Source organism: Cyprinus carpio, chromosome A7 (assembly GCF_018340385.1).
Source record: "Cyprinus carpio isolate SPL01 chromosome A7, ASM1834038v1, whole genome shotgun sequence".
Lineage (NCBI taxonomy): Eukaryota > Metazoa > Chordata > Actinopteri > Cypriniformes > Cyprinidae > Cyprinus > Cyprinus carpio.
The window spans coordinates 10,209,232-10,235,367 of NC_056578.1; the positions used below are offsets into that span (position 1 = coordinate 10,209,232).

The 26,136-nt window shown below is 32.8% G+C and overlaps 1 protein-coding gene across 1 annotated transcript in view; it reads left to right on the top strand.

The window, feature by feature from the left end:
- The first annotated feature begins 1,222 nt into the window (after positions 1-1,222).
- Positions 1,223-26,136, top strand: part of LOC109092612 (neuron navigator 2-like) — a 126,924-nt gene continuing 102,010 nt past the window's right edge. The window contains exon 1 of the mRNA XM_042759560.1: positions 1,223-1,372. The gene's annotated coding sequence lies outside the window, so the exon portion shown is untranslated. The remainder of the gene's footprint in view (positions 1,373-26,136) is intronic.

The following is a 26,136-nucleotide window of genomic DNA, read 5'->3' on the forward strand; positions in this document are numbered from 1 at the left end:
ACAGGTTTACATATTAATTAAATTATTAAACAATATTAAAGAATTTTATTATTAGAATTTTATTATTATTATTTATACAAAAATGTATTGAATAAAGGTTTTATTATTAATAAATTAAAAAATTATTATTAATAAAAAAAATATTATAATATATATATATATATATATATATATATATATATATATATATATATATATATATATATATATATATATATATATATATATATATATTTAAAATATATAGGTAAAAATATATAAAAATTATATATTCGTACAAATTAAACATTTTATACAAATATATATGTATATATGTATTATTTAATGAACTTATTAGTTGTTGTACCACAGAGGATCAGATTATTGGTATCAGGGTTATTATAGTTAACTAAAACTAAAATTAATATAAAAAAAGATTTTTGTTGAAATAAATAACATTATCTGAAATTAAATAATAATAATAATAATAATAATAATAATAATAATAATATAATAATAATAATAATAATAAATGTTTTATTTCATCTAGTTGCCAAAGCAACAGTTTTCATTTGAATTTAGTTTAACTTGATGTACTAAAATAACTAAAACTGTTAAATGTGACCAACACACAAAAAAGTATTCAAACTTTTCTTAAAATTAAAATGAAAAGGCAAATCTAAATATTAAATCTACCTGTATTGAAAAAACTACAATAGTATCTCAGTGACATTAATACAACACTGATGGTAAGTAATACCATTTAACCCAATTTTGTGTAAAAGCATATTTTAAATTTTTTACTTTTGTAGAATCCAAATTAGAGCATGCAAAGTTATGACATCATTTGTTATTCCACTCAGTAAAATGGAAGTTCCAGGTCACATTGCATCAGGATATAGTTATCTGGGCTATTCATGCATACAGATAATTCTCTGTTTTGAACATGTTGTGACCTTACAGTATATGATGTCATATTGGACTGACTATCATAAATCAAGTCAAGTCACCTTCATTTATATAGTGCATTTAACAATACAGATTGTGTCAAAGCAGCTATACAGTATCAAAATAGGAAAATAGCGCGTCAATGCAAAAGAACAATAGTAAACACTCAATTTTCAGTTAAAAGTGTGGATTATTATTAACTTGGGTGTGATTACAATAAGGATACGGTCAACAGTCATAAGGAAATAACTGACAGTTTATTTTCAAAAGTGTTCAAAGTTCAGTAGATGTTGAGTGTGATTGGTTCAGTGATGAAATTCAAACTCACAGTTGATAAATTTACAGTAGACTTCAGCGATGATCTCACCTGTGTACACTGTCCATTCTCTCTCTGAAGAAATCTGATCCGTGCTTCCGCTACATATCCTGGAGAGTCTGATCAGAGGTAAGACAACGTTTGCTTAAGTGATTCCTTTTTAATACCTCCTTCTGAACTTTGTGCTGGCCAAGATATATAATCTTAAATCTTTCAGTTAGATACTTACGGTAGTTGTATTGCCTAAGCTCATATTTAAGGTAGTATGACCTTGGTTTTTTACCATTTTGTGTAATTTAGTCTCTAACATTGTGTGTTTTTGAACATTTGCACTTTAAGATCATATCTTAACGGTCTGCAAGTTTTTATTGCTGGTTATTGGAAAAACTTGACAAAAGACCTTCATTCTGTCTCTCGGTGTGCATTGTTTGTAAAATATTTTGGTATAATAAGGCCTTTAGGAGTGAATTAGATGCTTTGCAGCTGCAAATACTGTAGGAAAGTGGTTTTCAGAGCTTTATTTGTTGGAAATTTGTGATTTTTGGACAGGCGGTTATTCCTTTTAAGATAAAAGCACCTATATAAAGTATTTTTTTTTCGGTTTGCATGTTAGGCCTGACATGCATTGTGCGATTTCCGCAACATTTTTGTTAAGAACCATCTCTCACTTGACAAGTAAATCGCATGCGATGTCAAGCCAAAGCTCAGGATTTAGGTGCTTACACTATATGGTCCATTCGTCGAGCTGCAACTTGACTGCTCACACTATAAGTGCGAAATAAACACGTGAGACCCCTCCAACCTGGAGCTGCGGAGCCTCAGTCGCTTCCGTTCACATGCCATGTCGCCACGGCTTCATTTCTGTTGTTGCGCAGGTGCAGTAAGGGAAAAAAACTTTTAGGGCAGTCGGTTCGTAGTTCTGCTTCAACGGTGTGATACCCTCACAAGGGGTGACCAAAATTTCTGACATGTCAGAAATTCATCCGACCATCTGATTGCTGCTCGGGATTGTACCCCCTGTACACTGCACGTCAAAAGATGCACAACAAAGCTGAAATTTGGCCCGAATCAAAAAAGAGTCACACGAGTCAGAATTAGTCTCAAAATCGAATGAAAATCGCACAGTGTATGCCCGACCTTATCAGGATAAAAAATTAACAATTGATAAATGCTTTAAGTTAAAAAAATGTTTTTTTTTTTTTGTTTTTTGTTTTTTTATATATATGCAGTAAAAAACTGTTGTTGTTTTTTTTTTACAATATCTGTTGACAATAACAAAACAATTATTTTTTTTTACAGCATGTGTATATACATGCATGCATATATATATATTATATATATATAAATAATATATATATGATATATATATAGATATTATATATATATATATATAATCAATATATATTGCAGCCTGAAATGAAGACGAAAACACATTTTTTGAATTCAGCTGTATTTAGTTATAACATCCAAGTAAGATATATAATTTGACATGCGCAATGGTTACAGGTGTGTGTCTGCATGCATCTTTACAGGGTAACAAAGTGTAACCAGTAACTTGCCTCATGTGTACCTGGTTGATGCTGCATGCCCACAGAACCCCTTTCACAATTAATTAAGTGTCACAGACACAGCACAGAGACCCTGGGGAGACCTAAGATAGAACTGAGATTAGGATACAGTCACAAACTTTCAGAGCAAGAGAAAGGCGGAGAGGCCGAGAGACAGAGAGAGAGAGCAGTTGTGGCGGCTGGTTAAATGCTGCTGGAGTTCTTGTTCTCCCATTAGATGTTAATGGCTGTACCGTAACTCAGTGCTGCTCCTTTAATGAGCCAATCTCTCCTTCCAAGCGGCGAGGGAGGTAGACATGAATAAATGAATAAATGAAATGGTAAAGCGCTAGATGAGATCAAGGTGTTCACTGCAGACTTTTCATTATGACCCTGCTACTTTTAACCTTTACGATACAGCTGATTAAGAGGTGGAGATATCGGCTGTGTCTGAAATCAAAGACAGCTGCATCGCTGCCCAGAGAGTCAGTGACTTAAAAGACAGCATGATGCTGGTTTCAAACAGTCTTCCAAGGCACCGTAATGATTTAATATTTTTTTATATTTTTGAAAGAGTCTCTTTTGGCAAAGCTTAGGATTTATGTGCCATTCGTCAAGCTGCAACTTGACTGCTCACACTATACATGCAACATAAACATGTGAGACCTGGAACTGTGGAGCCTCCGTCATTATCAAATGCAGTTATTTGAAACAGAAATCTTTTATAAATGTCTTTACTGTCACTTTTGAAGACATTTTGTCAAATTAAAATCAGTTAAAGTTTGGAAAATATTTCTGAAGACTCTTCCATTATTTTGCACTCTAACTGTTTTGAATGCATTTGAAAGTGTTTAACAATTAATCATTCTAAATTAATGCATTAATTTGACAGCCCTACTTTAGAAATAAGCAATCAAATATTTAATTGCTACCAAAAATTCTGGTTAAAAATTTAATAATAATCTATTTTTTTTATATCCACCGAACTGTGCATTTATGCTGCTTTCAAAAACCAGATGAAGAGATGAAGGCCAGTTTTCAAATTCAGTTTTGAAGTCTACATGCATGCTGAATTTGATGGAACCTGACCTGATGAATGCGGTTAATAAGATGTTATGCGGATGCAGAATTAGAACATGCCTTTATTCCCTTTGTATATTTTTTTAATTTTCAGGTTTCAGCCACTAAGTGGTTTGCATCACATTTACATTTATTCAATTTACAGACGCTTTTATCCCAAGCAACTTACAAATGAGCAAATGCAACATAAGCGATTCATCTAAATTGATCATGAGACACCTGCTTCAGGAACTGCAGGGTTAACATCCTCCTCTCCCTTCCCACAATCCACCTGCTGTGTGTATGTAAGCATGTTTCTTTATACACGCCTCGTACCCCTGGCATTTGCTTAACTTGTTTCCTCCCTCTCTCTGTATTGCCTCCCTCTGTTTGGGATGTGAGGGGGAATTTTTTTATTTTTTTATTTTTTTTCTCAGTTCAACAAATTTGGCATGCATGTTGACTTCAAAGCTCAATTCCAGCAGGAGGCTTTGTGCTTTTGGAAGGATCTGATATTAATATATGTTTCTTCATAAAGAACATACTACTATTACACTGTGAACCTTGCTTTCGGTGCATAAATATGCATGTGTCTATGCAAAATTTCCATTTCTGCTTTTCCTTCACGTCCCTGATTTTTTCTGTTTTTGTTTGACTGTCACACTTTGTTCACTAAGGCAGTGAAAGGCAGTGATACCTCTCCAGCTCGTGCAGAATATAATGAGGGAGGAAGAACATCATCATATCAAATAATATTTTTTTTATTTTTTTTTGTTATTTCTTTTTTTTTAGTGTAAAATTTTTTGTTGTATTGTTTTATATCTGAGTGTGTCGATATATGTCATGATTTTGACAGATGATATGAATATTGTTATATTAGGACAGGTTGCCTAAGGGCAGATTTTAATTAAAAATTTCATTATGATACGTAGTATGATTAGCCGTGTGCTGCATTTTAATTAAGAGCAATTTAAATATGTTTTTTACATTTTCTGTAGGGCTTTGCTCTGTGTTTGTTAGGGTGTTCAGGATTTTGACTGTGAATAGTCTCTATGATATTCAGGGATTTTTTTTCACCAGTTTTGTTATGTGCGTGGCAAAAAATGATTAAGTTTTTTTTTTCCACTAATATATGCACAGGTTAGTTGATAATGTTAACCAGTATATAAATAGATATGTAACACAATAATCATTGCCACTGATTTATCAAAATCTCGTTTCAGTTAGATCCTTACAAATAAAATCAAATCCCATCCTATATTTTTTCTCTGTTAAATATTGTTTTTCACCCAGAAAAATGTCACATTACACATGTAAAATATTTTGTGAACTGCTTAGAAACTTGAGTATACCTCTTCTCAACAAATTTGTGCTCTATTAGTTTGGTTTGTTACAATGCTCTGTGTAGTAATGCCTGTGTAATACGGCGTTGCACACAGAGGACAAAAACTTTCCTTGACTCTTTATCGTCATTTATGTTAAAATTTGCAAAGCATACCAAATTGAATAAAACTATATAAATGCAAAATTTGAATTAATGAATAGCAAAATCCATATCATGGAATACCGGTAGTCACTTTCATAGTCACCCTCCCAGCTCTGATTGGCTCTGAGGATGCTGGTTTGACTGAGGCCTGACGTCTGGATCCGCAGGGGCTCATTAGAGAGAGTTAGAGGCACAGCGGCAGCACGGCAGGAAGGCGATTAGAGGTTTTTTATGTGATTTTTGTGCAGTGTGCACTCTGTCTCCACTGAGAGCTGAGAAGGAGATAATCGGTTAGGAGTCCAGCTCGCTGAAGTTTCAGGTGATTTATATCTGCGGCGGCCAGAATTATGTTGTTCCATTTGTACATTTAGGAGAAAATGAAATTTAGACACTGTGCATGCTTTTAAATGTGATGTAGCATCATGGATTATAAAATGGAAATTTTATACGTCGAAATTTGGTTGGATAAGCCAGAGTTGAAGTTGTAAAATAGTCTGTAACAGCAGATCAGTTTGCTTTAATGAAACGACATATCAAACAGACTAGAATTACGATAATGAATTTTAGGCCTTAGCAGAATAGTTTGTGATTTTATTATTATGAAATATTTAATTTAATTTAAATATTTAAATTAATATTGTTTTTAATTATTATATATTATTATTTAATAAAATTATTATTATTTTTTATTATTATTTTGCTTTAGTTAAATTGAAACTTGAATGGCAGTTTGCAATGTATTTTGCATGTGTAATGTGACATTTTGCTGGATGAAAAAAACTATATTTAACAAATAATATATATGGAAAAATAGAAATGACACATTTGCAGTAATGTGACTATATACTGTACTGTATATACACACACACACACACACACACAAATGTGTGTGTGTGTGTGTGTGTGTGTGTGTGCGCGCGCGTGCGCACGACTTGCTTTTATTAATTTGATTGAATTGTGAAAATATGCTAAATTAATAATTAACTATTGGTTAACATGTTAACACAATCAGATAACCTGTGCAGACATTATTGGAAAAGTAATTGTCATAAATAAAATTTTTAACCAATAGCTAAATAGCTATTTAATATAGTAACTATTAACGATTCAATCAATTCTTTACGAATAAAATCAAGTCCCATTGTACATTTTTACTGTTAAATTGTTTTTCATCCATAAAAATGTCATATTACAATTGTATACATTGCGTACTGCAAATCACTTTTTTCTTTTGAATAACCTGCACTAATATATTGTTCATAATAAAAACTAGAATTAGTGCATTATGACAGTATATAACATTACATTTTTATGTTGGTTTTCATGATCCTTATTAAAATCAATGCACTCCTTGAGGTTTATTGCATTATGAAAACTGAGAATTGACCTAAAAATACTTTAACAATAAAGATTAAAATGACGTAATACATACACAACTATCATAGCATTTTTATCATCTGGAATTATTCATTATGCTTTATCCCAAGGGAAGAGGGGGGTCTGTCCCAGGGATCTTTAGCCCTTTAAGTTGCTGACTGACACGTTACAGCAGATGTGTCATTTCTATTTTTCCTTCATGAGATCCTCTCCTGTCCTCTCAGCCATGAAGGGTGACTCGGGGTTCATCTGTGTCAATCATATGTTTGTTTGTAAGACATTTCCCAGTGAAGCTGATGAGGAATACATGCTTTCCCGACACGCTTCAACAGACACAGCTCAAATCTATTGTGTTTGTCCTGTCCCTTATGTTTCCATGACTGCTTTAATATTTAGTCTGTTGGTGGTTTCATAAGGGAATGTATTGGATTGTGTATTTCACGTGATGTATGTAGTACAATTGCAAATGGGACTTTTGACAATTGCCATGAAGTCTGGTGAATATTGTAGCTTATTGTGGCCAAGAACAGGCCATTTAGACAGTTGTTATTGTTTCTACTTTTAGATTTTTTTTTTGTGCCATTTTCATGTTATTCTTTGACTAGTTATTGAAAGTAACAGCCTAACTGTGAGTGCATCCACCTAGTGGAAATTTACGTTACGTTGTAGTGCCAAATTGAAAGCTTTTTTAGCTGTAACCCTACTCATTGTTAACTCTAACCTTAACCTTGTTTTTAACCAAAAAGCATATGTAATATGGCTCACCTGTTTAGTGTAGTAACTCTGTAACAGGTGTATGAAAATTATGACACAAGTCACTGTCATAGATTCAGCATGCGACATCTGCATTCAAATTGAGCATGTGATTTCATTTTGGTCTTTCTGGTGTTAGAGAGATGGTAAAGTTGATATGGAGCATCTGGAAGCGACATGTGAGGTTGTATCATTTGTTTTGCCTCCATTCTGAGTGAAACCCACAATATTTCCAGTTGCTGGACAAAGAAATTATGCAAATCAAGTAGCCGTTCTCTGAAGCACTGACAATGTTCTTGCTGGTTTTTATTAGCAGTGACATGAACCCATCAGGAGCATATTTTACTCGGCAGCAAACAAGTCCATTGTAGCATATAACCTCGTTATGAAGATAGAACGGCTTTTAATTGGTTCAGAGGACAGTGGCACAGCCAATCAAATCGCTCGAGACAGTTCCAGAGTTCTACCGATAGGAAAGAAAAATCACAGGTGAGATCTTTTTGATATATCAATTGTTTTTCCAAGGCAGCAATAACATGTATACAGAGAACAAATGGATACTAGTAATCTGGTTTATCTCTGTTGTGTGTTTTATTTTCATAAAATTGCTAAAACTGAAATAAAAATGAATTAAACCTAAACAGATCTATAAAACACTAATACAAATTACAAAAGCATATACAGAAGTACTAAAACTTAAATTAAAATGAAAGCTAAAAATATAAAAATAAAAGTTCAAAACAATTAATAATCTCTAACAATTCAGGCTTTTTTCTTGCAAGAAAAGAATTCTATGCAAAATATTAATAATGAGAAATTTTCTAATTAGTCTACTGAAAGTTTATGGTTTATGGATTTTTTTTTCTTGTAAATGATGTGTGTACCCAGCACTCTTTATATGAGATTTTGTCTAATTTAAGCCTGTGCTAATGTTACTTTTTATCTCACAATTCAGACTTTTTTCTCCCATTTTACCCAGTTTTTATCTTTTGTATCTCACAAGAAAAGAATTATTTACAAATCATTAATAACTGTAGTAATATGTCAGAAGAGAACTTAATTTTTCATAATGTGTTCAGTGCAAAGATACCAAAAGCTGAAATTTCAATATAAAATATACATTTTCCATTTTTTTTTTTTTTACTGTATGTCAACAATTGTCTAATTTATTTGTATTCCTCGTAAGGGACTGTAGGAGAATCATCAGAGTCAGAGTGGTTGAGCAGTAACATTGTTCTCTTGCTGTACTCCGGCTCTCAAAGACTGTAATAATAGTTCAGCGGGGTGCAGCGAGTCATGATGTACTGTATGGTTCCTCTTCACCAAGGCTTTCACGTAATAAAGAGAGACACTTCAGGTTGTGTTCAGACAGCCGCTGACTGCAGAGACATCAACTTGCTCACCTCAGCAAGTTCCTGGGCTTGTGAGGGTGATGGGAATATCATTTGCTAGAGGAGTGTGTGGGTTGACTGAGTGTGTGCATATTTACAGCTTGAAAGAAGAGCTCCATGACAAACAGGATTGATCTGATAGCATCAGAGAGGGAGATTGAAAGCAAAAGACTGATGTGAAGAAACATTAGAAGATGACATGACAATAATGTAGCTATCCTGGACATGTTATTGGCTACTTTTATGTCTATTTTCTAGCTTGAAGGGATAGTTATATTATATACTCAGCAGTATTATTGTTATTAATTGTTATTATTGTTATTAACTAAAACTAAAACTAAAAACTAAAACTTATTAACTAAAACTTAAACTAAAATGATGATATATATTTATATAATTATGAAATATAAAATAAATGTAAAATAATTGAAATATAAATGAATGTTAAATAAATGAAATATAAAATAAATAAATTAAATATAAATATGCACTGGCAACTAACTAAAATAAAAATAAATCTAAATATTATAAAAATTTAATATAAAAAAAAGTCAAATACAGAACACAAACTAAAATCAAAATGAAAGTGAAAATATAAAATTAAAACCTAATTGATAATGTTAATTAATAACATGATAGTATATAAATAAAACTTAAATAACGCTTAATCATTCTTCTGTCATTCCAAACCTGTAATATATACAATATAAATATATCTTGATACCATAAACATTCAGTACTCTTTCTGTGTTCTGAGAAAGAATTGTTGGAATTGTGAGATGTAAACTCAGAATTCTGAGTAAAAAGCTCATAATTGCAAGATAAACTCTCAGAAATGAAAGATATAACTAGCAATTCATAGGAAAAAAAGTCTCAATTTTGAGAACAAAATTTTTTATTTTTCATTCCGTGGTGGAAACAGGCTTCCGTAGAAGTGCATGTTGTGAGGCAGCAGCACAAGGTGACTTCCTCTTTAACAGCTGTCTGAGACTGATGATTCATGAAACTCCTGTGCCAGAGCTTCATCCTTTCATAGAGGTCAGCTCTGACATAGACAGGAAGATGGATGGGAAAAGGCCTGGCCAAAAACAGCAAAATCTGTCGAAAAGGGGTCATCTAACTGGTGATATTGAAGGGTTGGGCCAATCTAAAATCAATGCAACCACAACAGGAATTTCACATCCAGTGCATGCATGTGCATTGAAATATAACACAGTATAGCATGAAGTATAAATGCATTTTCTTGCTTATTTAGTACATTGTTATGTGGACTTTAATCAGCCAAGTTCACAAGCAATCAAGCTAATATCATTTAAACACTGAGCAGCACTTCAAATATATACACATGTATATAATAACGTTTTCTCATAAACACATGACAGATTTATATTCTTCCTCGTGTTGATGTTTCAGTTTTGCAAAAATTCCTTGGAGAGAGCAGAAGTGTTTATCCCTCTCATCAACACACACACACAATGTGCTTCATAAATTGGCTTTGATATGGTTTTGAAGTTTGACAGTGTTCAACAAAAGCTGTCTCTCTGAAGTAAGCAGCTGTCAGCTTGCATTCTCATATCTGAAATGATATTTCACAGCCCGTGCTCTGCTTCTGCAGGAAAGAAACACTGAAAGATAATAAAGCTGAATCATTCTATTTTGTCATTAAATAATAGAAAATAAAGAGAATGTTTTATTGCAGACATCACTAGGTTTTTGTCTTTTATATATATTAGGATTATCTCTGCTTCGAAGTGCATTAAATTCTGCAGCATTAGTTTAGTCATTATAGATCATTTAAGAATAATTAAAACCTATAATCGCCTTTTTGAATTTTTCATTAAAATAACAGACTCTTAAGAAGTACTTGTTTTGGTAATTGTTCTACACTTGTCATGATGTCTGTCTTTGAGTCACTGAAAGGAACTGTCTCAGAAGAGTCATTTGAAAGTTAATTGGATTACACTGGTAGAACTGTGTTTTTTGATTCACTAAATAATAACCAACTCTTAAGAGTCATATGTGTCGGGAATTGCACTACACTGCTTGTGCTGTATGTTTTTGATTCGCTAAATCGAACTGGCTCTTTATGAAAGCATTCTTGAATCTGATTGCAGTGGTTAAGATTTGATTCATTTATAAGAACTGACTCATAAGAGTCATTTGTTTTGGAAATCAGAAACCACTCACGCTGTATGTTTCTGACTCACATACACACAAAAATATGCCAAAATGCTTGTCTTGGCCAGTATTCACATAAACGCAGTCAGTTATGTCTTAGTGAACATAAACATCTGGGAAAGTCAGTATATTGGATCAGTGCGTTAGGTCTTAAAGTGACTGCAGCGTAATATACCTGCTGTTTTCTAAGTCCCTTATTAAGTAAACAACAAAAGGAAAAAAGAAAAAGCACACGATGACTCACTATATCGATATCATGAGAGCTATTATGAGTCCATTCTTGAATCTGACTTGCACTAGTTTGTTCATTAACAAGAGTCTTTTATTTCGGAAATCGTTCAACACCGGTCATGCAATATGTTTTTTTACTCACTAAAGATAATAACCAATTCTTAAGAGTTATTTGTTTTGGGAGTTGGTCTATAATTGATCATTTTTCCAGTGCTTTTCCCAGTTATACTGTTGTGTTTATTTTTTATTGTGTACAGGTTTAGTCCTGCAAAAGTTGTTTTCCTTTAAAAGTTTTGCTGCAGCTGCAGTGTTATGGTGTTTGTGTGGGGTTGTATCATTAGCCTCTGTTGACTCTGTCCTGGTGTGTGTGTTTTTCGATCATTAGGTCCATGCACAGGTGGGCGCTGTAACCCCATTATAATGACCTCATCTGTCCTCATCACTAAACTGCAGATGCATGGAGGCAAGCACATGTCTCTCTCTTTCCATCATTCCCAGTTTCTTTTGTCTTTCTCCAGCAATCTTAATGCCTTTTCACACCGAGCAGATTTTTACTGTTTTCAGACAGGTTTCCCAACCCCCTTTTTTTCAGCTCTGTTCTTGATGTGAACAGGTTTTGCATTATTCTATTATTTATCCAATGTGTGTTTATTTAGCTAAACTACAAATCATCTTTATCTATTTGCTTTATATCTGTCTTTTTTATAACTTCCTCCCACTTACTTCCTCTCAGCGCCACATGTATATATATATATAGGCTCATATATCTGACATCAGGTGCCCAGGAGACCCACATTTATTAGGCTCTCATGTCATTAACTGCAGAGCGTTGATCAATTCTCTCTCCATTAGAGGATCTGGAGGTTGAGAGGTGACATGAGAGACCTGCTGGGTGGAGGAATGACATTTAATTTAAACAAATTGTGTTTCAGCTTTCATTTTCTGACTTATACATGACAGATAGATTAAAATGGATTTCCAATAAAAAGTCCATACTTTATTGCACTATATTTGTAGAGGAATTTTATCTTTATTTATTTAAGATTTGTCTTATTACAATATTGCAAATCTTCCATAGGCTTATATTACTAGAATATTCACCATTCAGTTATCAGACTGACATTGATAATGTTTATAATATTTGCATACTGACTTGTCTACTTTCTTGCGTTTCTTTGTATACTAAACGACCTTCTCAAGGTGCCTTTATTCTTCAAATGTTATGTTGTTGCCAACAGAAAACAAGGCATATACTTAAAAAAAAAACCCTGGTATTTCCTTCTAGAAATATTAACCTAGTTTTATTTACGATGTCATTTAGCCATTAGAATACTGTAGCCACTGGAAAGATGATCTCAGATCAGTGTTTGGCCATTAATATGGTAATAAATATGAGCATAAGTGCTTAAGGAACTATAGTACTACAGTAATCTCAATAGTATAGTATACAGTGTTGTTCAATAATTAGTGTAAGAGCTGACTGCAGTGTAGATCATTTTAATAAAACTGATAATTTATTGTATCAAAGAAAAAATTAGGTCTAGATCTACCACATTTATAGGTGCCCATGATTGTGGTGATAAGTGTGTGTGTGTTTGCGGTGAAGCACATTTCAGCTTCTGTAAATAATGAATGTGAGGATTGGATCATCTTTGTCTGGAGGAGAGACGGACAGCACAAATAGAAGAGGGATTAGAAAGGAAGAAGGGAGAGAGGGAGCAATAGAGGGTAAAACAATGTCAAGAATTTTGGCTTTTATTTTTTAGACATTTACAGGCCGCTGTGATACAAAGGTTTATGTGCTTCTGACATTGTGCTGTGCTGCTTATGTGGGAAATTCAGGTTCAAGCCTGCACAATGTTCTTTCTTCCTTTCCAATAACTTCTGTCACTGTTTTCTTTATCTGCTAAGAAAAAAATAATAGGTGGAAAATGCTACATATGTTCACATAATCCATCTCAGAAATTTAATTTCAGAAGATCTGGCAACCTTTGCAACTCACCTTTAAAATGCTATATTGACCCCAACCAATCATGTATCTCCCTCAACATCACTTCCTGTGTGATTCCATCTGTGAATCAGCACACCTGCCTCACCCTTCTGTTAGCCTCTGTGTTATTATCTTGCTGTGGTAAACAGTCAGCCAGTGACCTCATGACCTCAAATAGTGGCACATTTTTCACTCTGATCTCAGACAACACACGTGTGTAAGCCAAGCAAGCCTGACATGTTTTTCTCCCCACTGCCTTTGCCATCTTAACTGCCAAGTGCTTGCCAGCACAGTGTCACCTTGCATCATTCTGGTACCTTGTCAAACACAGTGCGTGTTTTTTGTTCCAGCTGTGTCCCCGAAAGCTTACCGAAACATTAGCCTTTATATCAGCCTCAGCTGTTTGACTTTGAAGGTTTGTGTAGGGGGGGCCATACGTCGCACATGCTTATACTAAAACTAAACAGAACTATGGGTTACATGACTAAAGGCTAACTGCATTAACATAATTGTAGTTGACCATTTTTGTTTGTTAGCTACTGTAGTTGTGATTTTTATACACATGCAGGTTGAAGCTAGTAAGTTATGGTTATTTATCTTGTTGTAGCTATTCATTTATGGTCAGACTGGTTGAAGCTGGAGGTTTATGATAATTAGTAGGTTGTCATTAACTTGTTAAAGTGGATTCTTTTTGACCATTAGCTGGTGGAACCTGGTGATGTAGGGACATTAGCCCTGTGAAGCAGCTCAGTTGTTGTAATTAACTGGTTGAAACAGGTCATTTATGATCATTAGCTGCTTCATACAATTACTTTTGTTCATTAGCTGGTGGAAACTGTTAATGTTTAGTCATTAACTTGTTGAAGTAGGTCACTTATGGTAAATTTCTGGTTGAAACTTGTCAGTAGATGGTTTTTGATCATTAGGTCAGTAAGAGCCTTTAATTGGTTGAAACTGGCCATTTATGAATATTACCAAGTTTTTGGTCATTAGCATTTATAGTCACTAGTTTGTTGATGATGGTCAAGTAAAGTCATTTGCTTGTTTTAATTGAATCGTGTGGTCCTTTAGGTAGTCTATCAAAGAGCTGTTAGCTGATTTGAAGCTGCATATTTACGGTTGATAACTGGTCGAAGCTGGTTGTTTATGATCATTATCTGGTTGTTAAAAAGGATGGCAAGAGAGCGAAATATAAATATTCCCAAACTCATCTTTGTGTGTGTCTGGGCACATATTGCTGTGTTGATCAGCAGGAAATCTCAGCTCCTGTGGTGTGTGTAACTCACACTGAGCTCTTGAAGGATCTCTCCATCACACATTAGAGAGCAGGAAGAAGATCAGGGTTGGCTATTGTTTTGAAATCAAGTTTTTTGTAATTAACCCAAGCCCTAATACTACATTAACAGAATAAATAAGTTGCTACCCATAAAGCTGCAATTTTTGCATGTCACTCCCTGCCTAAGTGTGACGATTCTTGACCAGAAAGTGTAGAAAAGTTGTAGAAAATTAAATTATGAATTAAAATGCACTGAAAAAGAATGTTAATAATAATTTAATGAATAACTGTATATATTATTTCAATAGTAATATTACTTACTTAAATATAAAAAAAACATAATAAAACAATAATATAAAATAATAATATTTATATATGTTGTCGTTCTTATTTTATTTTATTGTTTTATAATTTTTTTTTCTTAAATCTTTAATTTTCTTATTTCACAGACAAATGGCACAGTAGTAATATTTCTTATTTTGTTGAATATTTATAATAATAATATTTCAGGAAATATACAATTATATTTCATGTAATATTATCTCAATAGTAATATTTCTAATTTTGTATAATATTTAAATCTAATTATAACATGAATTAAAATCAAACAACAATAATATAAAAATTATATTATTTTATTTATATATCTTATTTTATTACAGTTATTTTGTATTTTCTGAAATATATATATAATATATATAAATATAATATATAGATTTTGTTTTATAATTTTAGTAATAACAATTACCATAATCACAATAAAACAATAATAATAATAGTAGTTATTTAAATCATATAAAATATTTTTTCATATTCACACTTGGCTTTATTGCGATTTCAATTGTATTCTGATTAGTTGTTCAACTCTACTATGTGGGACTATTACTATAATTCTAACCAGCAATAATCATTGTAACAATTGAAATAAGACATTATTTGGTCTTTTTCGTCTTTGCTAATATCATTTGGTTTTTCAAGACATTTGTTCCACAGCCGTCTCTCTCCACACATCTCTCCTGCTGCGTTACCCCTTTACACACCCCACCAACCCTCTTCATCATCTTTTTCCCTTGAAAACTGCTGGATGCTCTTTATCCACTCCTTTGTATACAGACTCATTGACTGTGACAGGCTCTTATCTGCAGCCCAGCTAAATGAGTTTCCCCTCTGCCAAACACACACACACACACACACACACACACACACACACACACACACACACACACACACTCTTCTCCTTTACACAACTTTTGCTCCCCTGCGTCTGAAGGGTTTCCTAGGCCACGTCTCCGGCTCGCACCACCGATCAAGCCTGTCCTGTTCGAACATGACTTGTAGTCTTTTAATTGGTTTCACCCCACCTCTTCCTCTGGCCCTCGTCTCCCTCTCAATGTTTCCTCTCTGCTTGGATTGCAGTGAAAAGAATGTCGATCTGAAAAAGAAAGATGAGAAGAACAAGAGAAGGAAGATAAATATACTGCACTCTTTTAAATGCATCTTGGTTTTCAAAGGTAGAAAAGAAATGAAGGAGTTGGGATTTTTTGGGGGCTACTTAGGGTGTAAGAAACTGTTTTAAAGGATCTCCTCTCCATCACCTGAAAGGCCAGTGCTATCGCTCGCTCATACTTAGGGTTAATTCATCTCACACTGTTTGTGCTACATAGATGAATGATACTTCAAATGATGTGGCTTTTTGACTTTTCTAAGCAGTCATACTTATTATATTCAGCCGGCGAACAATATGCCGGGCCAGAACCTTCAGTAGACTTGTGTTGAAGAAGGGACTCGAGTCGTATCTAGAGACTAGAAGATCATAGAGACTTGAGGCTTTTTAAAATGTAGTATACACATAGCAACACCCTGGCAACCATTTACAGTTTTGCATATGCAAGAAAAATTAAATTTTACATTTATTTGATTATTTATTTGAATATTAATATTTTTTAAAGCAAAATCATTTATTTTTTAAAAGAAATACTAAAAGATTTTTTCATGAATTAATAAAAACTTTTTTTGGTAAGACACACACAAAATAATTTAATTAACACTTGTTTTTTGTATGAATAGCATTTTATATTTATTTTCAAGAATCTAGCCTCACTTTTTTGTTTTTGTCAAAATTTATATTTAGTTTTGACATTTTATTTATTTATTCGTTTTTAAAAATAAAAATGTATTATATATACATTATTTTTGTTTTGTTATTTTTAATAGACTGGAGTTAGTTTGAGTAGTTTGAGGTATGAACACCATGTGTGTGCTGCCCCCTGGTGCTTCATAGTAGATCTCGCATAACATCTCCAAGTTTGGAACCCCACTGTATGCAATTTGCATATTAATAAATGTCCTTTTATTTTTATTTTTTTATCTAGCTGTTTTGAACTTTAATTTGATTCTGAATTAAATTTATTTCGACCTCATCTGAAACATCTAAACAAGGCTTTAATCTGAGATTATTTGCTTAACTTAGACATATTAAATTATAATTGAATCTTTCCTGTATATATACCTTATTAAGATTCTCACAACTATGTGCAGTTATTAGCATGTTGGAGAACACGATTTTTTTATATTAATAAAAAAATCATATAGTCATTTAAACAAAAAGCTCCTGCAACTGGTAAAGCTTAATGCTGGTGAAGCCGAAGTCATTGGTCCGATTCCCAGGGAACACACACGCTCGCAACACATACTTTAAAACCACTGTTAAGTTACTTTGGTAAAAAGAATCTACAAATGAGTTAAAATACTGTAAATGTAAAATGCTTCAGAAGTGGATGTAGTTCATCAGTCTAACTGCAGGTGGCGTCTTAAGATAACTGATCAATACAGATATGAACCTGTCTGATCAATATTGATAGTCTGATTCACAGCTAAAAACCATATCTGGATGAAACAGATCAACACTAAATGCCCTGTTGAAATGATATTAAATTAGATAGCCTGTGTTTTCATGAAGTTTTTTTTTTTTTTTTTTATAAACCGCTTGCTAACCGTCTTTAACTGTCATTTTAACTCAATTCTTGATCAGAAATGTTTTCAAAGACTCTGTTGAATTTAGCTTTGTATTAGACGGTCTGTGTGATATTTGACTTTTCTATTTATATATAAACTATTTACCCAGCTAGCATGGAATGTTCTCAGATCGTTCTGACGAGGTTCTCTCAAAGTTTTGAACATTCTTCCAGTAACATTAACAGAACATTCTTTCAAAGTCATGTGGTCTTTAATAATGTTCTCAAAGCATTAGCAGACAAACATTATTTATAAATCATTCAAGGGATGTTTTTTTCAGATATTTTTTCAGAATGTTTAGAGAACATTCAAAAGAAACCTTCTCATAATGATAAATGATACAATATAATTTTCCCTTAATGTTCATATAAACAATCTACAGTGTATGTGTTTAAAAAACATTTAAAAAAAACCCTGGAAGTTCAGAGAACATTCAGAAATAAGATTTTCAACAAAACATTTTTACAACATATTTTTGTTATCTGGATAGGATTATTTTTAATATAATTATTTTTAAAACACTTAAATGTCACCCAAGTAATATGAATACATATTTTATGACTATTACTCTGCATATATTTTAGTTTGCCAACTGTTTTAAATATCCACAAGTTTTATCTTAATTCTAGTAGGTTTTTTAAAATTTTATTTACGGATTCTCTGCTGATCCCAGAGCAGTATTGTGTGTTTTCGTGTTCGTGCTGTTTGTGTTTCGCTTCAGGAATGCCGCTAAATTCAGTTTTCACAGTCTGCAGCTGTGAAAAAAGCCAGTGAAATTATATTATAGCCAATTTCTCTTCAGGCAGCGCTTAATCTCATTAAATATGTAGAGCGAAAGCCAGTGTAAAATCATAATGTTTTAATTACAGGGGATTTTAAATGCTAACCAGGCTGTATTTGCTCCTCTGTATTGTGAGGAGGCTTTTCCGGAGGTTTATCTCATGTTCATCCTGAGATTTTGCCTTCTCCTTCTTCAGCGGCAGTTTTATCTCTTATCTATAGCCCAATGGGAGATGATACGGTTCTTATGATGGCTAATTCCTCTGACACATTTTCAAAGACACTGTCAAATGATTTGAGAGTTACATTGTTTTTGCCTGAAGCGTTTCAGGCCCACCCAGACACTCCACTTTGAGACATAGACTGTGAATGGTGGAACAGCAACAGTTTGTATTATCGCAGATGCAGCATTATTCTTAGCATGGTGACGTAGTGGTTTAAGATCTGGGTAGCTCACTGGAACCCCACCAGTGCAGATGCATGAACAGTCACTATTCCAGCTGAGACGTAACCTCATATTCTGCTTGTAGTCATCCTGCTGTAAGACACTTTGAATAAGAAAACTTCTGCTAAATGAAGAACATTTAGTTTCCTGAGGCTAGATCCTCTAATGTTCAATTTCAGGATGAAAATAAATAATGACTTTGTTTTGTTCTGAATCCTAATACCATTCGAAAGTTCTGTAATCAGTAATAATTGTTTCTTGGAAGAAATTAATATATTTATTCAGCAAGGATGCATTAAATTGATTAAAATTGACAGTAAAGACACTAGAAAAGATTCAGTTTTATTGAACTTTCTATTCAACAAAGTATTCTGAAAAGAAAAATGTAAAAAAAAAAAAACTCTGATCAACTCTAAATGTATTAAAAAATTATGAATCATGGATCATGTGACACTAAGGACTGGAGTAATGATGCTGAAAATTCAGCTTTGCATCATAGGAATATATTACATTTTAAAATATTACAATAGAAATCAGTTATTTTGAATCATAATATTTCACAATATTGCTGTTTTTACTTTATTGCTCATCAAATAAATTCAGCTTAAGTGAGCATAAGAAACTCAAAACATATGAAGAACAAATCATTTTTGACTTAGTCATGATGTTTTGCATGAATCCTATCTGTTTTTTGGCTTTCTTGTTACCAGATCTCTTGCATTTTGCAGTTTGGTGAACAAAAATTCAAATATTAACATTATAAAAAAAAAAAAAAAAAAAAAAAAAAACTAAATTGTTTATTTTTTTTAAATAAAAAATTGAAAAATATTGAGAACATTTTCCAAGAATTAATAAAAAACCATTAAAGAAACAAATAAAATAATCCAAAAAATAAAATAAAATAAAATAAAATAAATATAAGAAATAATAATAAAATAGATAAATAGATATTTAAAAAACAATTCACAAATGTAAAAATTTATATTTTTTGTATGGATTGGATTTTTAATATATTTTCGAGTAATCTAATATATTCATATGGAGGCGATAAAATTGTGTCATATCGCTCACCCATATAGTATTTCTGTAAGTAGTTTATGTGAAACATTCTTAGCTTTGATTTTTTTATAACTACTGTAGTATAGATTATGTCACTAGGGGATGTAACATTTCCAAAGCTTCACAACATTTTTATAAAGAAATGTTCCTCAAAACTAAAAAAACTAAATTGCAATTAGCTTCATTGTTTATGCTTGTGTCTATGAAGGTGGGTTTTTGTGTTGCCTTACTCTCTCTCTTTCTGTGTGTATGTGATTTGTGATTGTGTGTGTCGACACGTGAGTGTGTGATGATAAGCCACTATGACATCTCTCTCTCACTCTCTCTCTCTCTCTCCGATCACTCACTTCATTGCCATGTGGCATAGCCCGCTGCATCCAGACATGTCACCATAGCAACACCATCATCTCCTCCTGCAGCACGGCAACCGTGTGTGTGTGTGTGTGTATGTGAGAATGTGAGTAATGTGATATATGAACATTTCTCACTAGATCACACTCCATTCAGCCTGCAGGAGCTCCAGAGCATTATTTCCAAGTTTCATGACGTGATCCTAGTAAAGCTATTTTGAGAGTGCTGAAACAAAAATACACCTCCATCTGTTGGACAAGAACGGAGAGGAAATTAATTCTGAAATGAGCATGTGAATATTATAATGTCTCCTAAAGTGAACTTACAAAGGACATTTAAAGAGGAATGTGTACAAGTATAATCACTGTTTGTGTGTGTGTGTGTGTGTGTGTGTGTGTGTGTATCACTCAAAAGTTTGGAGTTTGCAGTTTTCTTTTTTTTTCAAGAAATAAATACGTTTATTCAGCAATGATGCATTAAATTGATCAAAATAATAAATTGTTACACACAAAAGATTTCTATTTCAAATACATGCTGTTCTTTTGAACTTTCCTTCTATCAAAGGATCCTGGAAAAATGTATTACAATTTCCACGATTCACACGGGGAGCGCGGGAACGAAGGAGCGAGGAGATGAGGAGTAAAGTAAATTCCAAAGACTTTTATGAACTCAAAGCGGGGAACACAGGAACACGGGAAATCACAGAGAACACAAAGTGACATTTAACAGCGGACGGGAAACGAGGGGCAGAACACACTTTAAAAACACAGAAACTAATGGGACACACCTGGGAACAAATGAACTAAACAGGGACAGGGACAGGAAAAACCAAATATGGGCATAATAATCAAACTGGAGCATGTGGGGGAGGAAAACAACACACATGAAACTCTGACATCAACACTGATAGTAATAAGATTTATTTTTTAACATATTAGAATGATTTCTGAAGGATCATGTGACACTGAATTCAGCTTTGCATCACTGGAATAAATTACTTTTTTAAATAAATTCAAATAAAAAAGTTATTTTAATTACCAGAAGTGTGCTCCGTTAGCAGAACACGCTTTGTCATCCAAGGTCTGGCCTTTAATAAACTGTGATTCTCTGTTTTCCGTGTGGCACATGTGTCATTTAATAAAGACTGTTGTGTGGTCATGCATATTTCCTCTAGCTTTTATGGAAAAGCAGAGCGACATCAAACAGGACGGGTGAACTGCAAGGTTGAGACTGTAAAACTGCGTCAGTTTATGAAAATTTAAAAAAACCACCAGCCACATGTTGCCTCGTGTCAAACCAAAGCTCTAAAGGGACTCTGGTCTTATTAATTAAGATATAAAAGGGCCAAAAAATATATATAGACACTTAAGTCACACTAAAATTGTATGAATATCATTGCATTATACAAGTTTGGTGTTAAGTGGCAAAACAATTAGGATGTGAATTATATGGTTGCTTTGTTGTTGTGAAATATTAGTGCAATGCAAAAAAAACCTGTTCCTAATGAGAATTTTTGAATAATTGTGCAGTTAAGATATTAATAATACTGTAATTCATTGTAATATTAAGATTGTAATAAATCTAATAAATTGTCACTAGTTAAGTATCAGTTAATAACAAATGAAAAAAGGTGCATTTCGTCATATAATTTCTTTACTAGAAAAAAGTTAAGGAAGACTAATTAATTCTAAAAAAGACAATTTTTTTTTGCAGTTTGGATCATGTTCGTAGTTCATCCCCCTCTTTCAGCACTGAACTTTCACACAACAGACCCGAAAAAGGCTGAAGTAATGAGTAGTATGGACTACTTTTATAATGATTTGTTGGGCTATTATTTATTTATTTATTTATTTATTTATTTATTTATTTATTTATTTATTTATGTGTGATTTGTTGTCCTTTTCGGGGTTTAACGGTTTGGATTATGTTCATAGTTAATCATTTAATCAGTATCATTTGTTTACCTAAGACTCGTAATTTGATATTTTGTTATTACTCTACATGCAATGAAATTCCAACATTTTTAAGTGTTAAGTAATTTAAGTAAAATGATAGTTCACCCAAAAAAATAAAATTTACTGTAAATACTAACTGTAAATAGTTTACTCCAAGAAGTAGGTGACTTTTTTCTTCTTCAGTAGAACAATATAATTTTTTAGCTGAAACTGTAGGTGATTTATAAAATGCAAGTCAATGGCTACTGGTACTTGAAAGTCAAAAAAAGCTTATCAGGGAACACAAAATTAATACCTGTGGCTCCTGATGATATATTGAGGACGATATATTGAGGTTTTTTAATTACAAAATTAGTACATGTTATCCAGAGCCTCAGGCAAACAGTCGCCGTGATGGACGAATCATTTTTTTGAACCAGTTCTTTTTGATGAACTAGTTGAACCGAATTGGACTGAACGGTCTGAAATAGTTTGTAGCTCGAGCAGCACAGATCTACAAGTTACTCAATCAAAACTTACTTTCTGTCTGAAAGAAAAGAATCAGACTTCCCTGTTTGTCTGAGGCTATGGACTACAATAAAATGTTGTAAATAATGTTCAGATTCTTGCACAGACCAGTCATTTCGCTTCATAAGACCTCGATATTTCATCATGAGCCACATGTATTAATTTGCCTGTAACTTTGCCTTAGTAACTTTTTCACTCTCAAGTGCCAGTAGCCGCTGACTTGCTTTTTATGAATTACCAAGGACCACAGTTTCAGCTAAAAATCTTTTCTTTTCTGTTCTACTAAAGAAAAAAAGTCACCTACATCTTGGATGGACTGAGAGTAAATTAAAAGCAAATTTTCGTTTTTGGGTGAACTATGCCTTTAAGTGTCCAAATCTGTAAAAATCATGCGCGCCAGCACCTCTTTCGTCTGTCCTCAAACTGTCACTTACAATATGCTGATATTTTCACCTGCTAATTGAACTGAATACTAGTTGCGCCAAACTTAACCTTTTCTAAATGAATCAATGTCGTCATAGAATCCAATTTGTTCCTATGACAAAAAAATTGGTCCCAGATGATGAGAAACTCTCATTTATCCATCTGCGTTCCCATACGCATTTATAAAGATACATCAAGAAGAGCTTTTAATAACTAATTTGAAAAGAACCATAAAACCGTCAACCACAGAGACTAATGCGCCGCATCTGTCACAGATGTCTGACAGACTCTGCTTACAGAATGACTGGTCAAACTGAACCATAAAACCGTCAACCACAGAGACTAATGCGGTTAAGTAACTTGAATGAAATGATTAAATGTCTATATAATCCCAAAAAAAAAAAAAAAAAAAAATTTAAAATAAAAAAAAAAAAAAAAAAAAAAATACTTTTGTATAAATTTCATTGTAAAGATCAAAAAAAGCATATGTCAGATTTTCCTTATACAATTAAGTATGAAATTCCATTTGAGATCTTTGCTGGTCCTCATCAGTGTTTATTTCTTCTGTCATGCTTTTTTCCCTTGTTATTTTTATTATTTTGTTGATTGGGCTGAAGGATTTACATGTTTTTGGTGTTTTTGTCACCTGCTCATGTGTGTGTGTTTTTTTTTTTTTTTTTTCTGTGTTTATGCCAGTGAAACGTCTGTATTTATTTTGGTCAGATTGAGGAATGGTAAGAGGGCGACACTTTGTGTGTTTGTGTAAGAGACGTTTAAAATTCTGGAGCTTATCCTCCATTTATCCTGAAGTAAGAATGTTAAAAGCGTTTGTGGAGAAACACTGGCGGCACGGCTGAGGGTTTGCCGTTAAATCCTGTCAACAGTTTTGTGAGGTGTGGAAATTCATCCTGCTATACTTTACGTCACTAACGTCTCTGAAATTCTGATCCACCCACATATGAAGTAGAAGACAGCAGTTAGTTGTGTAACACACGTGAACACACACACACACACACACACACACACACACAGTTCAAAAGGAGGTTGTGAAACAAAACAGGCAATATATTAAAACTGGCAAAATGTCTGTTTTAGTCTCGATGTTGTCCATGTCTTCATTCTTTGTCTGCTTCTCACCACATTTTAACCCTCTGATGCATTATTTTCTTTTTAAGGAAGGAAACTATACTGTTCCAAAGTTCTGACCCCTGTAAGATTTTTTTTATATTTTAAAAATATTCCAAAATGTAATTTATTCCTGTGATGACAAAGCAATTTTCAGCATTTTCATGGAAACTGTGGTTCTTCGAAGAATAGAAAGTTAAAAAGAACAGCATTTATTTGAAACAGAAATGGTTATATTAAAAATGTCTTTATTATCATTTTTGATTAATGTAATGGGTCATTGATGTGTCATTTCATTCAAAAAATAAAAACTAAAAACTCTTAATAAGCCTAAACGGTAGTGTGCATACTACTTTAAAACAAGATATAATCATTACATTTTTACAAATTAATTTAATTTAATTTAATCTAGTTTTAAGAGAGGTACAATCTATATAAGTTAAAGGTAAATATTCATAAGTTGTTTTGGGTTCAAACCTGTTTAAATAAGAAGAACATTTTTAGCCTCCAATAGTTTCTCTGCTCTGCTCAGTAATGCATTCTCAAGGTTTTTTCAAGGTAATGTTGAATAAGCATATGTGTATGTTTCATATGTTAAAGAAGGTATTTTTTTTCTGCAGTGAAACACTGATAGGTGATTTGGCTTGATTTTACACTGCTTCACAGGTTTTTGTACAACATTAAGTGTGACTGATGGAAACGTCAACATTAAATCAGTCGTCAGTTTAATTTAAAAAAGCCATTAGTTAGCTTTGTGTTAAAGAGCAGATTTTCATGCATTTGCCATGTAAAATTCATGCTATAAAAAAAGATATGTATAACTGCTATAGCTACTGCACAAATTAGAAATCAAGAGTTAAAAATTCTGGTGAATGATGAATTAAAAAAAAAAAAAAATTCTTGGTTCTCATCAAGGCAAAATTTACCATGCTAGCTATATAAATGTCATTCATTAACCATGACATGCTTTAGTGAGATGGAAACCTGTGTGTGTGTGTTTCTAATTGCGTCATAGCTTAGTATTAGTATTTTCTGTGTGTGTGTGTGGTGGTACAGACAAATTAAGACTGTCGGGGTGTGTGTTTGAATAATTGTCAGTCTGTGTGAGAAAGAGAAATTGGGCTTTTAATGACAGAAACAAAACATAAATATGGTAGTTATAATAGAGAGAGAGAGAGATTTTATTTCAGTTAGTTGCCAAGGCAACAATCCTAATTTTTGTTTAGGTTTAAGTTTAAATTTTGCATCTAATATTTAAATGTTACTATATATTTGCCTTATATATTACTGAAAAATATATATTTTTAAAGTTTTAGTATTAGTTATCAATAAGAATACAGATAGATAGATAGATAGATAGATAGACGAACAGACAGATAGATCTGGTCATTTATATTGCTTTAGCACATTTTAAATGATATGACAAAAAACAATAGGCCTCTTTGATTTTCATGCAAATAGTTTCTGAAGATGTTTTTTTCATACATTGTTTTTTAAACTTTTCAAAGGTTTCTTGAATAACAGATACTGTAACCATACTGTACAACACAATATCAATGCGCTGCTTTAATTGATGCGTGCGCATTCAGAAGCTCATAAACTTGTTGTCAGCGCTGCCACGCAACTTTTATTAATCGATACTGAATCGCTACATTATTTCTCAGCATGAAGGGGGGTAAAATTACTGTTTTTAAGTAACTAACTCAGCTTCATTGTAGAGAGAGAGACAGACGCAGACAACTTACACCTCTCTCTCTTCTCTCTCAGACCAATGGTGCACTGGCTCTTTCTTTCTTTCTCTGTCTATTTGTGTATTTGTTTTTTTCTTTCTCTCTTCTCTCTCTCTCTCTCTCTCTCTCTCTTTTTTTTTTTTTTTTTTTCTCTTTTTTTTGTCTTTCTTTTTCTATATCTGAATTGGAAGTGTTTGTGTATTTTTTTTTTGAGT